This window comes from Camelus dromedarius, chromosome 11 (assembly GCF_036321535.1).
Source record: "Camelus dromedarius isolate mCamDro1 chromosome 11, mCamDro1.pat, whole genome shotgun sequence".
Lineage (NCBI taxonomy): Eukaryota > Metazoa > Chordata > Mammalia > Artiodactyla > Camelidae > Camelus > Camelus dromedarius.
The window spans coordinates 29,881,007-29,897,706 of record NC_087446.1 but is presented as its reverse complement, the minus strand read 5'-3'; the positions used below and the strand labels follow the sequence as shown (position 1 = coordinate 29,897,706).

Here is a 16,700-nt window from a genome sequence, read left to right as displayed (position 1 = left end):
TCAGTGCCTCGAGTATTTTTGTTCTTTCCAACTTCTCTGCCCAATGAAGTTAAACAGTCCCTAAGAGTAAATAAATGTGGCAAAGATAAAACAAATATTTTTTCCAATTGGATTGGCTCGTTCCTTGTGTGGGTACAGATGAGGGAAAAACCAGTATGTTTTGATTAAATCAACTGTTGCCATGAAATGATTTGCTTGTTTACTAATGGGCTGTCATATTTCTTGTCATTATCTACCAAAGTGGGAATTCTTGGTACTGTTGAAAGGACTGCTCTGAATAGGAAAAACGGCAAGGTTCCTTAACCTAATGTTCTTACTATGTTACAAAGTGTAAAAACACTGAAGCAGAAGCAACAGGCAAGTAGAACTCTGTATAATTGCAGAGTAGAGAAAAAAAGAGAAGCAGGTAGGCTCTCTCCATATCTCTTTTAGGAGTCTTTCCTTACCATGTTTCTGAGGACTAATTTTCCCACTTTCCTATCATTTCATATAGTATATATGCATCTCACCCAGCTGCTACTATGATTTGATTTCCTGCTAAAAGGAAAGGTGGGTGGATCTGGGTGACTCCCATGGTTCTTCCTAACCTAAAAGGTCTTGATGATCACATGAGATGCTACTGAATTCATGACGGTGGTTGTTTAGTTATTAATCATATAGGGTGATGGTGATCATGATGGTTATGATAATGACAGATGGCATTTATTGGGCACATGAGACATTGTTCTAGGACTTCACATGTATTAATTGATTAATTCCCATCACAACTATGGGTACCTTTAATATCTTCATTTTACACTAGGCCCGGGAGAGGTATAGCTCATTGGTAGAGCATGTGCTTAGCATGCACAAGGTCCTGGGTTCAGTCCTCAGTACCTCCACTGAAACAAACAAACAAACAAACAAACAAACAAAAACTAGACCTCGTATATGTTAAGTAACTTGCCTAAGCATAGATGTTGTAAGTGACAGAGCTGACTTTGACCCCAGATAGTCTGACTCCAGACCCAGGATTACTAATTACTACACTGTCTAGTAGTATTAGTCATAAAAGCAACCATTAGCATTTATTGAGCCTTAACCACATACCAGTGATGATTCTTAATTATATGTATTAATGTCATCAAACCTCATAAAAACTCCATCAGGTAGATATTTATCATCCTCTTTTACTAGGGCACAGAGAGGTTAAGTAACTTGCCTAGGATTACCCAGCTGGTCAGTGAAGGAACGGTTTCAAGTCTGTGTAAGAGTGCCTTCCAAGCAATGCTCTCAGGTTTTCCTGCTTTGCTCACAGGTGCTCCGAGCTTTGGCTCTGTGGAACATGGGCACACTACTATCAACCACACTTTTAAAGTGTATTCTGTCTCCCCTGGAAAAATATCCAGAGAGCCACAGAACAGAGACCTAGTCCACCATACACATCTGTCCTGTTTGTTTGCGTGCCCAGTGTTTCCCTCCTCATTTTAGTAAGAGCACTCCTGTTGGGGAATGTATTAATTTCCTTTCATTGCTGTTTCAAATTACCATACATTTAGTGGCTTAAAACAATACATATTTATTATCTTATTTACTTACTTCTGGAGGTTGGAAGTCCAAAATAGGTCTTGCTGAGCTAAAGTCAAGGTATCAGCAGGGCTGTGTCCTCCTGGAGTCCCTAGAGGAGAACCTGTTTCTCTGCCTCTTCCAGGTTCTACAGACACTCCCCATTCTGGGGCTAGTAGCCTCAGTCCTCCATCTTCAAAGGCAGCAATATAGACCAAGCCCTTCTCATGCCACCGTCTTGCTGGCTGTTCCTCTTCTGCCTCCGTCTTCCACTTTTAAGGATGCTGGTGATTATACTGGGTTTACCTGGATAATCTCCCTAGGTCAGCTGATTGGCAACCTTAATTCCTCTTTGCCATGTGAAGGTTCTCAGGATTAGGATATAGACCCTTTTGGAGTGGTGTTAGGACATTATTCTGCCTGCCACAGAGAACCTCTGCTTTTCACTCTTGGTTCATATATTCTGGGTTAGTCCAACTCGACAACTCTGGCTCAAAGCATAGGCTTGGAACTTTTACTGGATTTCTTGGAAAAGAACCCCCACCCCCACATCCCTGCTTCTGATCACAGCTCACCTGCTCTGAAGATGAGCCAGGGATGGGGCCTCTCCCTGACTAGTTGGAGCCCTTTCCCTACCACAGTTAAATATCATGACGATCCTACCCACTGCTGAAGTCAGTGAGCCGGTAGCTGCTGTGTCCACCTTTGCAAAAACATGGGACGAGCATTCCTAAAAATGAAGCCTCTTCTTCCCGCTGCTTCTTCAGGGAGCTACTATGCAGTACTTGCAATCTCTGAAAAACAAAGACTAGAACAAGATATCTAGCTTAATGATATCTAGCTTAGCACTGTTTCATCCTTTGTTTATCACTTGCTGGCTTGAGTTGAGCATAAGAATGGTCGGTCAATGTTCCTCATTGATTTGGATTCTTTCTCTAGCCTCTCCTTTGTCATTCTCAGTATCCCCAAAATTAAAATTAAAAAAGGCAGTAAAATATCTTTTTATTAAGATTCTCCTGAAAGACATCTTATAAATCAGGTCTCTGCTACTCGAATGCTATGTAAAAAAGACTCCATAGCATCAGTGACTTACCAAAAATATGTCTTTGTCTTCCTCACAGGTCTGTGGGGCAGCTGGGGCAGCTCTGCTTTGGGCTACCGATGGGATCAGGTCTACTCCACACATTCCTTAGACCAGCAGCTACCTGGGACAGTTCTTCTCATGGTAGAGGACAGGAGCACAAGGAGCCAGGCCACACTACAGGAGCACATTTAAGGTCTCTGCTTGTGCCATAGCCTCTAACATTTCATTGGCCAAAAAGAGTCATATCCCAGTTCCCACTTCAGTGGGAAATCTACTCTGATTTTTCCAGCAGGAGACACTGTAGAGAGGGCAACATGGCAAAGTGTGGATGCTTTCTTAGGCATTAGAGAATTGGGACAATTCAGCCCTATCATAGACACCCTCCATTTTGATGTTTTCCTTCTCTTTGATAGAAAAGGAGAAAATATCTACATTAAAAGGATTTCTGGGAAAACTTTTTTTTTAAGTTACCAGGATTAATTAAGATTTCGTCCCACCTCCTACCTGTAAGTCTGATTTCAGAAGCACAGGTTTCCAAGACCCCCACACCCAGTTTAATGTTCCACTGTCACTATTGTGAAGTTCTTCATAATTTTTGACCAAAGGACCATGCATTTTCACTTTGCACTAGCCCCCACAAATTATGGAGCCAGTCCTGCCTACATATACCATATATGGTTCCAGGTGGTGAGATTTAATAGGTTCCAGAGTGATCCAAAATTCAATTATAATTACCATATTCTTTTATTCATTCAACATGTTTATTGGGTGCTGTTATAATTCTAAGTTTTAGAGGTAAAACCAAGAACAAACCAGCCCTGCCTTCATATGTTACAGAAACGACAGGCCAGCCAAAAAACAAGCACCACTCGGAGGGCTGGAGTACTCAGATGTATTACGCCGGCAGGCTCAGAGGGGCTTCTGCTCCGAAGCTCTGAGCACCTCCAAGATGTGCGCATGAGGTTTTATAGGGTAAAGTACAAGCTTGGGGTATTCAGCCAATAGGCATGGAACAGCTGTAGCAGCATCGTTATCACAAAAGTGGAGGCAGGGAGGCAGCAAACCAACATTCCAAAGCCAGATATATCTCTTTGAAAATCCAGCTGGCTAGCAAAAAAAATATGAGCAGCAAACCAACACTAATTAACTTAGATTTACGAGTTAGTCCAGCAGAACTCAGATCAGTATTCCGATACTTAGATTTGTGAGTTATCTTGTTAGCCCAGCCCAGCCTCTCCTTCACATTCCTAGACTTGTGAGTTATCTTGTTAGACCAGCCCGGCTTTTCCTTCACACAGAGTTGACATTGTGCCATCCTTCCTGCTGTGGGCCCACTGGACAGATGACACTCATTATAGATATCTGTTAAAGGAAAATCAGACATAGGCACTCATAACAGAGTGTGCCACAGATCAAGTACGTTGACGGTCACAAGCAAGTCCAAGCACCCAGCAGGAACTCCTTCCATCCCAATCTTTTCCTCCCAAGAAAGCTAATCAGGACACAAGTGAAGTAAGAGTGACACTATTAGGGAGATCACCTTAAAGCCACTCTGCTTTGTAAAGATAATAAATCTTTCACAACTTTGCTACTTTGGATATTATCCTAGTCTCTACAGTGACAAAAAGATCCATTTTAGAAAGGTTTTCAGCCGTAAAGACTGAAGTCAAAGAGCAGACCGAGCTTCTGGTTAACATTCCCCAGGGGTTCTGCAAATATTGTGAGAAATGCCACTTTGTGACAGCTTCAGCCAAACCCCAGGCTCGTCCTTCAAGAGATCTGCTCACTTCTGTGTTGCTCAGAGGAATGGAAAGATGTCAAGTTGCTGATCTGCTTGAAAGATCAAAACAGGTGTATTTCATACTCAAGCAGCAGGGATCCTGCCGTGGGTAGGAACCAGTCTTTTTCCTCATTTGCCTGCTTTACAGAAACACATGCTCTGAGGCCCAACACCCTCACACCCTTACCCCAAACCAGACTCTGCTTCCAGCAAGCCCAGATGGAGTCAACATGTTCACAACATGCACATACGCCTCCCTGAGACAGATGGCACCAAGGGCTCCATAAAAGCTTGTTTCTCCGGGCTTCTGGGGCCTAGCCTCAGACTTAAGCCTGCATCTGAATCACCTTGGGAGCCTGTTAAACACAGATTCAGGGCTCCATCCTATAGTTCTTGATGCAGTTAAGTCTTGGGTAGGTCCCCCCAAATTTGCTTTTCTAATAAGTTCCCAGATGCCTGATGCTACTGGTCTGGGAACCAGCTTCTGAGAACTATTGCACTCAGGCATTGCCTTGGGCCCTGAAAGGTTGCATGAGCAACACGTCTTCAGTGTAAAAGACTCTAATTCTCTTTGGCTTCTGAGAGAGCGACATGGCAAAGTTGCTCAGCTTTCCTCAATTCGCATTCATCCTTCACCTCTCTTCAGTAGTCCTCCTGCCTCACACACCACTGAAAGTGTTCTCAGTGAAGTTAAAAGTGGCACACTTACTGCCAAACTTAGTAGATGGGGCATCGCCACTTGGGTGCCTCACCAGCCACTTTGCAACCCAGCATATCTACACTGAACTCGCTGCCTAGATTTTCCCTGCACTCTTAGTCTGGTGTTTGAGGCTGCCCAACAGTGTGCGTTCCCCTCCTTCTGATAACAGTACTGCTCTTATTTGCAGCAACTGCCCTTCTCTACAGTGTAGTTCAGATGTGATTTCCAACCCAACTCTCTTGACACCTTGATTTTGGACATCTGGCCTCCAGAACTATGAGAAAATAACTTTCTGTTAAGCCACCCAGTGTGTGATAATTTCTTACAGCAGCCACAGAAGACTAATATACCCTGTTTCCATTCTAGGGGGAGAGGAGCAGGGGTAGGGGTAGGAGGAAGGGCAGGGGAATCCTGCTTAGGAGATCTGACCTAAGAAACGTAAAGTGGGAAATTTTAAAGCTTCCTCCGGCCGGGTCTGATTACTTGAAAAACAGTCCAGTCACCAGTCTATCCAGTACGAAGACAGTTAACCCAGATACTTGGACAATCGGGTTCCCACAAGTACTACTATCTTTCACATCAACCCTGTTTATTCAGTCTCTTGAAGTTGTAGGGCATTCTCTCTCTGTAGACAGAGGACAGACTTTCTTTGTATAGTAAATTAAGAAAAAAAATTTAGTTTCACTGAACATTTCCTTTCTCGGAAAGCTTAAAATTGATTTCCTTTGTAATTTCCAGTGATAAGTGCTAATAGCAGATGTCCTTGCCAGTTTTTGTAATCCCAGTGACATCACAGAACGTGCATCACCGTAGAAAATTGTTCTTCTAGGCGGCTGTGATGACATCAACCACTACAAGGTGGGGAAAAAAGAAACAACAGAAAATTCTACATTCAGTGGCTAACTGACTAATGAAGGATGAACAGGTTTTTAAAGTTAAGTTCCCTTAACTGAGCAGTATTCTCAATTACTTGCCTTTATTTATTCAATCTATTTATTTGTATAATCTCACTTATAGTATAAGTCCCTAGTCAGAAAGGCTCCTCACTCCCCAAAAAAGCAGGAATTATAGGCTAGAGCTTTAGGGGTTCCTGAGTCACACTGCCTCATGTCATGGCATAAGCAGAAGGGCTAAAAAAAGACCCAGACACAGGGCAAGGAGATAATCTTGAAGGAAGGAAGGAAGGGGGAAGGAAGAAGAAAAGAAGGAAGGGAAAGGAAAAGAAAGGAAAAGGGAAGGAAAGGAAAGATGAAAAGAAGAGAAAAGAAATACAAAAAGCCAATAAGCATTTGGTCTGGGCAACCTTACAAACTATTAGTCAGGGTTCTCTAGAGAAACAAAACTGATAGGATGTGTTTATACAGAGAGACTGAGCTTCATTTTGTTTCAGAACATCACATAAGAGCTTGATCTCATTTATATACAATTAAATAAGTAAATTGCTGTATTTCCTGGGAAGGACGTTTACCAAAATCTTAATTGTGGTTATCTCCGAGGGGTGGAATTTCAGGTTATTTAAGTAACATTTACTGGGGGCTTACTGCATGTCAGGCATTCTTTTAAGTATTTTACATGGATTGAATTCATGTAATAATCTGTATTCTTGCATTAAAAAAAAAAACCCAAAATCGTGTATCATTTTCCCCCAAAAACTATGAAGCAGTTTTTGAAAATACCCCTTGTATTCTCATATATGGGCAGCCCTTGTTTCTCAAAGCTCCACAACCTTGGGACCCCTGAGAGTCTGAAACTGCTGTACACAGTTCCTACCCAGCATTATCATTGGAAATCTCTCCATTTCACATGCACACAAAAAAATGATGCTTTCCCATTACTGTTGGAATGTTTTGTTTGTTTGATTGTTTTCATGGCCCCTCTTGTTTATAAAGAACTGGGTGAATGAGTAATATGTTCCCTTTAAATCCCCAATCTTACCCTTAACCCTCCACCACAGAAACCCTTCTAATGTATTTAGTTTGCATCCTTTTGTTTCTGTATGTTCTTATAAAATGTGCGTAGTTGACCTAAACGGTTTGATTTTATTCAAGGGTTCTCTCAGCCACACACCCCACTACAACCACCCATCCAGTGCTGATACCCACTCAGTGCTCTCACTGTTTCTGCTGTTGCTGCCTTAAGGATTCCTAGAATTGCAAGCATGTCCTCCATCATTCCTCTGCCAACCACTCACCTCCAATCCCATGACTTGCCCCAGTGCTTAAGGTTCATTAGACCATCCAAAAGTCAACCTTGGTTGTTGTTGTTTTTCATATGTGTAGCCCTCTCTACTGAGAAACTTGCTTCCAGTTTCCCACTCGCCAGCCTGAAGGAAACTGCAAAGCTAGCAACGATTGCCAGGTCAAGTACCAAACTAAGGTCCCTGGACAAGGCACTATCTGCCAGCTCTCTCACCTCCGAGTAACTCCTCTGCCTGCTAAGTCACTTCCCTTCTCCACTAGGTGGAAGCAGCCTGGCTTCCCAACTTGTGCTAATGCTTATGTATAAAGGCTGGATTTTCAGCCCCAAGATTCCTTTACTGTATCTTCCAGCAGACCTAACAAGTCCTTCATCATCTCCCAGCCGGAGAGCTCAAGATTCATAAGAGGAATAAGAATGTATATGTTGTGATGAGTCCCCACTGTGACCTTTCTATAATTTCTGCCTTCTACTCATCCCATTGGCTGTCTTTAACTTTAATCTGATGTAATCTGCAGGAAAATGCTAAGAGTGGGGCATGGTCAGAGGGGGATTCATCCCAAAGTTAATCAAACTTGATGTTCAAGGCCCCTATCTTGTAAAGGTCCTAGGAAAAGGCCTAACAATGCTCCCACAAGGGCACATGTTTTGTTAAATATGCAAAATTAGGACATTTTAAGCCCTCTGTCTTTGCTGTCTAACTTACCTTTCATCGCAATCTCCCAGATCAGGGAGCTTTGGAGGGGCCTTGGACAGTATGGGATCTGGCTAATGGAAAGTTGGTTGGGGATACACATGGTGGGGTTTAGTAGATATATTTCTGTTTCTTAAGCACTGTTGTGTTTTCTTGTTAATAGTATTTGTATTCTAAAATTGTATTCTTTTCTTAAAGAGGGTTTCCAAAATTATAACACTTTCCTCTACCTCCCAAAGTAGGATCTCCCTACTAAATGAAGCCCAGTGTAATTTGCTACAGAACCCATGTAACCCTTGGGGTGACCATGCGCCTTGATGGCTCTGTCCTGATCTTAGTTTTGAAACATTCCTGTTGGAAGTGGACCCATAATTCCACTTAAGTGCAGCTCTTGGCTCAGAGTCCAGTTTCCAACCTACACCTCTTCGTTGGTTTTCTTTTTGTGCTTCTTCTGCCGTACCCCTCCCCCCACCACATGCTCTTCTATATCTGGTGCAGTTGACTCTCCTATTTAAGTATCAGAAGCTGGAGTGCAGATTGGCAGTGAGCCAGTTCTTAAAAATGAGCTCAAATGTACAAGTCAAACACTTGCAAGAATGCTCACAGCTGCCAGTCTTAACTTTAGAGGGAAAGAGTAGAAAACAGGCTTACATGGCAGATGTTCTGAGTCTCTCTCTGGAACTGAGGCTGTTTGATAAGGCAGAAATATTTCCAACTCTTCACCTAGCAAAACAGAGAAGGAACAAAACTCTTGTAAGTTAGAAAAGCCCCTCAAACCAACATCTCAGCAAAATTTTTAGCACACACACAAAAAAGTGCTCAAGAACTATTAAGTTAACAAATTCTCATTTTAGAGGAAAGCACCCCCAGTTGCTGCAAACTCTACTTCCATCTAAAATATCCTGGAAAAGACATCTTTCCATTGGCCTACATTCAAGGCTAAGTTTTTTATCTTTTTTAGGGAGTGTGGGGCGCTAGGGGAAGAATTGCTTTCATCTTCTTTTCCTCAGCAAAATGCCTTTCCAGAAGTGTCAACCCTACCTATGTCAGGTTGTTATTTTTTATTGTTAACCTCCATTTCTCTGGCAGACTTTCAAATTATTTTTTCTGGCTAAAAAAGTAAGCTATCCATGTATTAATTGAACAAACATTTAGAGTGTTTACAATATCTCAGGCCCTATTGTAGGTACTTCTTTCACTAGGAGAATTTTTCCTATGTTCCTAACTAGCCTTTGCAAGCATTATTTAATATCATAATAATTATGTTAAGCAGGCCCCAGGATTTATTTAGCCATTCTCTTTTTGTTAGACATTTAGATCATTTCCAGTTTCTCCCTATTGTAAATAATGCAGCAATGACCTTCCTTGCAATAGACTCTTGTCGACATCTATGATTAATTCTTCATGACTGATATCTAGGAGTGGAATTACTAGATCAGAGGTTATGAACACTTTCAAGTTTCTTAATAAATATTCTGGCTGACTTTCTGATGCATATTGTCTATCACCTTTGACTTCCTCACATCCTGCTGAAGGGAAGAATCACCCACTTCTATCTAAAAACAGGAGAGCATATTCTATTCCTTCCATAGAGGTTTGCTGATTCCCAAAATAATTTCTTGGTGGCAATAAAAATAATCTGGTGGTGATAAAAATTACCATTGTTTTCTTGAACAACTATAGTCCTGTTGACTGAAAAAAAAAAAAAAAGCACAGCCTAAAAGCCGACAGTTATGTTTTATTTGCAGAGATTTCTGAGGACTTAAGCCTGGGATACAATCTCTCAGATCATTCTAAGAGACTATTCTGAAGAGATAGGGGAGGAACCAGGATATATGGGAGTTTTTGCAACAAAGACCAGGTAGTCATAACATCAAAATTAATTAAAGAAAACCAGAGGTCTCAAGTTAAGGAATTTCGTGTTTTTTCCATGTATGGGAAGATGCAAAAGTCTGGGCTTATTGAAATCATTCCTTTGATATACACCTGAGTTATCCAGGGCCAGTATCCTGTTCTTTCCCATTCTGAGTCCCCTGAGGGGGCATCATTAGGGGTAGTGGCAGAGGCCAGGCTGCCTGCTAGTCTCCATGCTGAGTTCCCTCTGGCTCACTGTTGTCCTCGTCCTTGGGGGAAGGCTGATAGCTGATGGCTGCAGCGTCCTTTGTTTACTGATGATAATGTAGGCAATAATTTTCATTGACAGTCCTTTTGGTATTACACTCATCCTCTAGGATCACATTTTTGCATTCTTTTCGCAAAGAAAGAATATCCACACACTCATCTGCTCACTGTTATCACTGTAGGCAAACAAGAAATCAACTTGGAAAGGAAATCATCCATGAGAAACATGGAGTCATGAGAAGGTATGTAAGATTCTAGTAATCATCTTGATTACTGTACATACTGGGGTTTTTTTGAGGAGGAGAGAGGATGTGATGCTAAACACATCCCTGAAATAGCCTTGTCACAATAATAGCACACTGAATAAATGAGCCTTCTTACTTCATCAGCATCTCTGCTCCAGCAAGTCAACTGGTAAAAATGCCTCATGGAGGTGCTTTTCAATATATAAGCAAATTTCATTGCATAGCATTTTACCTTCTAATTTTTCTTCTGGAAAAATTTCATTCCCTGACTCTCTAGTAAGAAAGATTTCTGCTTTCCCAGAAAACCCATGCTGTCTTGAGAATGCTCCCAGGACTTTGTCCTCAAGAAGAAAAACTAGAGGGAAAAAACCAACCAGGAGCAAAAGTCCTCTTTGATCTAGTTCAAGGTGGAGTATTTGCTAACTGCCTTGCCTTGTTGTCTTAGTTGGATCAGAAGCTCCTCTAGCAGCAATTATGTTTATGTACTGGTCTGCTTAAGACAAAAACTATTAAGACTGAAATTCAAGCTTTCTCTTTCCTAGAAGCCAGGCAGCCTGAACATAAGTGATTGCCTGGTCTTATTCCCTCCAGCTAAGTCCAGGCTATGGAGAAATTCATGTCAAGGACAACAAGTTTCTTCTCTGGAGGACCAAAAGGGGTTTTATTAAAATGGAGAACAGACCCTACTGTGGAATGAAGAACAGCCATTATTCCTTCATTCAACAGTGACATACTGAATGCTTAGTAAGTGTGAGAAACTAGCATTGTGTGAGTAAAACAGACAGATAACATGCTCTTATGGAGCTTGCTGCAGAGTGAGAAGTAAACATTAAATGAATAGAGTTGACCCTTGAACAACATAGGTTTGAACTATGCAGGTACACTTATATGCGGATTTTTTCCCCAATACTACAGTACCACACCATCAGAGTTGGCTGAATCTGCCGATGCAGAACTGTGGATTTGTAGGCCAACTGTATTATTCCTGGATTTTCCACTGGGCAGAGAGTCAGCAACCATAACCCCCAAGTTGTTCAAGAGTCAGCCGTAATCATGCCCATGAATATAAAACTAGTCTTGGTATGTCCTGGGGCATCAAGAACACAGAGATGCAAATGCCTATGATAAAGGATTTATTTTAATGGGGAAGGTAGGCAGCTGTGGCTGGAGTTTAGATCTGAAGGATGAGCTGGAGAAAAGGAAAGATAGTGTGGCTCTGGCAGGGGGAAGAACATGAACAGAGAGGCTAAAGTCAGAGAGGCAAGAGGAGGGAGTAGTTTGCAGGACTCCAAAGATGTGATCAGGGCCTTGTAGGGTTTTAGTCTTCATCCTAAATGGGAATTTAGATGGGTTAAAACCCCTATTACTTGACAGTCAACTCTTAGGTATTTACCCAAGAGAAATAAAAACTTTTATCCTCAAAAGACTTAACATGAATATTCATAGCAACCTTAAAATAGCCTAAAACTGGAAACAATCCAAATGTCCATCAACAAGAGAATGGATAAATAAATTGTGGTATATTCATACTCAATTGAAAGGAATGAACACACAGCAACACTAAATATTCTTCAAAAGATTATGTTGAGTAAAAATAGGCACAAAAAAAGTCTGTATTGTGTTTTTTTCATTTGTATAAAATCCAAAAATGGGCAAAACTAATAGAAATCAAAGTGGTTGCCTCTGGATGCTGGGGCCAGGAAGAGGGTGAAATAACTGGAAAAGGGGAGCAAGGGAACTTATGGAGGTGGTAGAAATGTTTCAAATTTTGTTTGCAGTGGTGGTTTCACAAGCATATCCCATTGTCAAAACTCCTCAAATTGAACCGAAGATCTGTGCACTATATTATTTGTATAATGTATATCAAAGTTTAAAAAAAAATACAATACACCCATTAAAGTGTTTAAGCACAAGAATGACATCAGATTTGCAATGTGAAAAAACAAAACAAAAACAAAAACAAACCTGGCTATGGTCTGGAGAAGGTAAGAAGGGGCCTGAATGGAAGTGGACAGACCAGTTCCTCTGTTTTATGTGAATTACCTAGAAGCCAGAATACCCCTGAGTATCCACGCTTCCCATCAGAGCATATTCTGCCCTTGATATAGGAGAATTCAGACCTCCCCTTGCTGATCCCCCCTAGGAATTGTGCAAAACAGCTCTCAGTAAACCACAAAGGGAATTTAGCTAGAGAAAAAAACTGGGAAGCTGGGGTAAGAGACTGAAGAAATCACAGACAAAGGAGATAGATTGAATCAAACTGCTATTATATAGTATCTTTCAAGGCATTATTAAAGTAATCATGTTTGTTTTTAATATTTCAGATCTGTCAAATGCTTTCTTAGGTTCTTTTCCTCACATCTACAATTTTCTTCTGAAATTATGAAGTCTAGCAGACTGGAACTGGTGGATGCAATAGGAAGGCAAAAATTATCTTTTACCCATAGTTGGAATGAACAGAATTAAAATGAGGTAAGATAGAGTCAGGTGTGTCTCAAAAAGGACACGGCAATATTATAGAAATGAAAGAGGGTTTCGGGGCAGGAAGGTTGTAGAATTATGGGTAGGATCCTAAAGGGCTTATCCCAGGCACCACCACCAAGTCAGAAAGGCACATGCTTGCTGAAGGTTTAAAAGAACCACAGAATCTAAGCATTTTAGAGCTGGAAAGTGTTCTTAGAGGACCTTTCAGCCTACACATTTCACCCATGAAATGCAGGAGTAAAGGGACTAAATTCGTACCTAACATTTGATTAGCACTTTACCAAGTACTTCCACATTTATTGCTTCATTAAAACCCCATAAATTGTTGGCAAATGGCAATAATTAATTCTTTTCAGGAGTTGGGGCTCAGAGAGTGAAGCAGAGAAAGTGAATTCTCATCAACACGTGAGTTTCTCCTCTTCTTCCAGGGTATGCCACTAGACACTGTTCCCAGTTCTCCTGCAGTTGTAGGGGTGGGTTCTGGGTTCTGGGTGGGGGACTGCAAAGAACTGAGTTTTGGCCAGTGGAATATAGCAGAAGCCCGCTCCTTTAGGGCTGACTACTAAGACCTAGTATACAATCCTCTCTTCACATTCTCTCTTCCCCTTTACCTGCCATCCAGATGCACAGGACCCAGGAAAGGAGTTCGAGGCTCCAGGCGCTGGTGAAGCCACCACCTGGAAGGAGTCTGGGTCTCTGAATGGCTCTGTGGAACAGAGGTGTTTTCCCCTATTCACTGACCCAAGTTAGACTATGAAGTGAGAAATAAGTGTCCAGGCAAGGAAGTCTTGGTGGTTGTTGAGCCAGTTAGCCTAATTAACATAAGAAAAAATTAAAGGACTCATGCAAAACCCATATATTAATTTATTTAACAAAAAATTTGTTGAGCACCTATTATATGTGCCAGTCATTGTGCTTGGCATTGGGCGTTCATCAATGAATTAACATAGATCTGGGCCGTGCCTTCATGAGGCTTGTATCTAGTAGCTCACACAATTATGGACAGGGATAAGATCCAGATGAAGACCTGCTTACTCTACATTTCTTCCATTTTCTACTCCACATGCTTCCTCCCAAATAATTTGAATCAAAATATGTGATACTCCTCAAAGGTTACTTTTAAAATAAATGATTTGTCCCACTATATGAGTTCTAGGGTGGAGAAAAGAGGTAGGGGCTGTTTGTTAAGCCTTTGTGTCTCCCAAGACCTAAGACGGCCCAGCCATGGTAAAATCCCACGTATCACAGAGCCTTCGTCAGTAGAAGGGATTGGAAAACCATTGTTTTCATATACCTAAATTTTCAGTTATTTAAGAATTAACCTAAAACTTGTATTTCAACATGTATTTACAGTTGATCCTTGTTACAACCAATGCCACAGAAATAAAAAAAATCATAAGAGAATACTATGAACAATTATATGGCAACAAACTGGACAAACTAGAAGAAATGGACAAGTTCCTAGAAAAATATAGTCCACCAAAACTGAATTAAGAAGAAATAGACTACTTGAACAGATCAATCACTAGAAGTGAAGGAGGATCAGCAATAAAAAACCTCCCTGCAAACGAAAGTCCAGGACCAGATGGCTTCACTGGGGAATTCTACCAAACATACAAAGAACTCATACCAACCCTTCTCAAATTCTTCCAAGAGATTGAAGAGGAGGGAACACTCCTGAACTCATTCTATGAAGCCACCATCACCCTGATACCAAAACCAGACAAAGACACGACCAAACAAGAAAATTACAGGCCAATATCATTGATGGACATAGATGCAAAAATCCTCAACAAAATATTAGCAAACAGAATCCAACAACACACAAAAAAAGATCATACACTATGATCAAGTTGGATTCATCCCAGGGACACAAGGATGGTTCAATATATGCAAATCCATCAATGTGATATACAACATCAACAAAAACAAAGACTAAAATCACATGATCATTTCAATAGATGCAGAAAAAGCATTTGATAAAATACAGTTGATCACTGAAAAACACAAGGGTTAGGGGCACTGACCTTGGCCCTCCACACAGTCCAAAATCCACATAAAACTTATAGTTGGCCCTCTGTATTATGGGATTCCTCCAAATCCACGGTTCTGCCTCCCTGGATTCAACCAACTGGGGATGATGTAGTACTGAATACTGAAGTATTTACTACTGACAGGAATCTGCATATAACTGGGCCCACACAGCTCAAGCCTGTGTTGTTCAAGAGTAATTGTTGAAAATGGCACAAGTTCATTTTCATGCTTTATTAAGTAGTAGTAACCTAAAATTCTATGAGCCTGTGAACTTGGTGGCTTTCTGGTGTCTCATAGACCCTATTCAGAACACATGTTCTCCTTGTAATGCATTGTTAAGGGACTAAATTAAATAAATATCTTAGATTCAAGATATCTCAAGCAATTTGTTGGATCTTTTAGAATACTCAGAGGCTGGTTTCTTATGCTTTACTCTTTTCTAGACAATTAGTTTTGGCAAGCAGATAGGACAATTGTCCTGGCCAATAGATTCTGAGTTTTCATTTGTTTTCAGATCTTGCTCTGAAAAAACTTCAGATTTATATGTATTTATCCAATTATTACTCTTATTTGAGTGAACTTTGTGTGATCATTGTTACATCAGTTAAGACTCTTGGTTGTAAGTAACAGAAAGATCCATTCAAATGCGCTTAAGCAAAAGATTATTTTTGGTTCAGTAACTAGAACCTTTCTCTTTATCTCTCACCTCCATGTCTTTCAGGTTGGCTCCAATCTCAGACAGTTCCCTCATGGTCATTAGATGGCTGCAGAAATGATAGCTTTGGCATCTTAAATTCATATCCAATGGAGAAAAAATATATCTGCTGGTGGCATTCTTAAAAGTCTTGAAATGTCCTCAGATTGCACTGGTTTAGGTCATGTACCCACCTCAGGAACACATGTGTAAATTGTCTTGGTTCTAAGTCACAGCTCCACTCTTGATGTAAGGGTCAGAATGCCATCGAGACCTCATAGACTGAGAATGGGGAAAGGGTAAATCTCCAGAAGAAAAATGGAGGCTGATTCTGTAAGGAGAGGTAGGCAAAAAAAAAGTATGGAATACAATGATTAACACTGCCATCGAAGGCATTGGATGATTTTAAGTACTGAACCAAACCTAGAATATTTTTAAAGAATATAGCCATTAACCAGCTTGGATAGTTGTCCTTGACCTTAGAAAATGTCTGGGTAAACACAAGGATTAGGGTTTCTACTTAGCCTTAAGGACTAGAAAAGCTAAAAGAGTAAATAGAGACAGTAAAACCTGTTAAAGTAACTGTTAGAGAAAGTGTAACCTTGAGCAGGCACTTGGGAAATTGTTTATAACAAAAGGGAAGATCAGAAAGTATATATACTTTCTCTTACAACTGATTTATTTTTTGTTGCTTTAGAAAAGGAAGTATTTGGTAAAGTGACACCATCCATGAATGCAATAGTGTGATGGGGGAGGTGTTGAATGGAAATACAATTTTAAACTAAAGTTGTTAACAAGAAAGAGATCCTTGGGAGACTGACTGCCTGGATAGATGTTCTAATATTAGGCATAGATAGAAAAAAAAAATCATTTTGAAAAACTGTTACTTTTACTAGGAAAAATAAACACCATGTATAGTCACTTTTTTTTTTAACCATTTTGGATGGAAAGTTTGAGATGCTTATCAAAATGAAGTTAACTTTTGACCACATTAATTAGGTTAGCTTTTGACAACATCAATTAAAACCTTGAATTTTACTTGAAGTTATTATACGAGTGCTGTCTCTCTCTTTGGGTAAAGACTGACTGAAATCCAAGTCAAACTAGCTTAGGCACAAAAGAA

General features: G+C 40.6%; 1 long non-coding RNA gene across 1 annotated transcript; it reads right to left on the bottom strand.

Annotated features, from left to right (window-relative positions):
• Nucleotides 1-5,834: 5,834 nt before the first annotated feature.
• On the bottom strand, nucleotides 5,835-16,323 carry LOC135322531 (uncharacterized). The gene is made up of 3 exons (XR_010383158.1): nucleotides 15,590-16,323; nucleotides 8,651-8,722; nucleotides 5,835-5,960 (listed from the first exon to the last, which is right to left on the bottom strand). It is a non-coding gene; the product is annotated as an uncharacterized LOC135322531 (long non-coding RNA).
• Nucleotides 16,324-16,700: the final 377 nt, after the last annotated feature.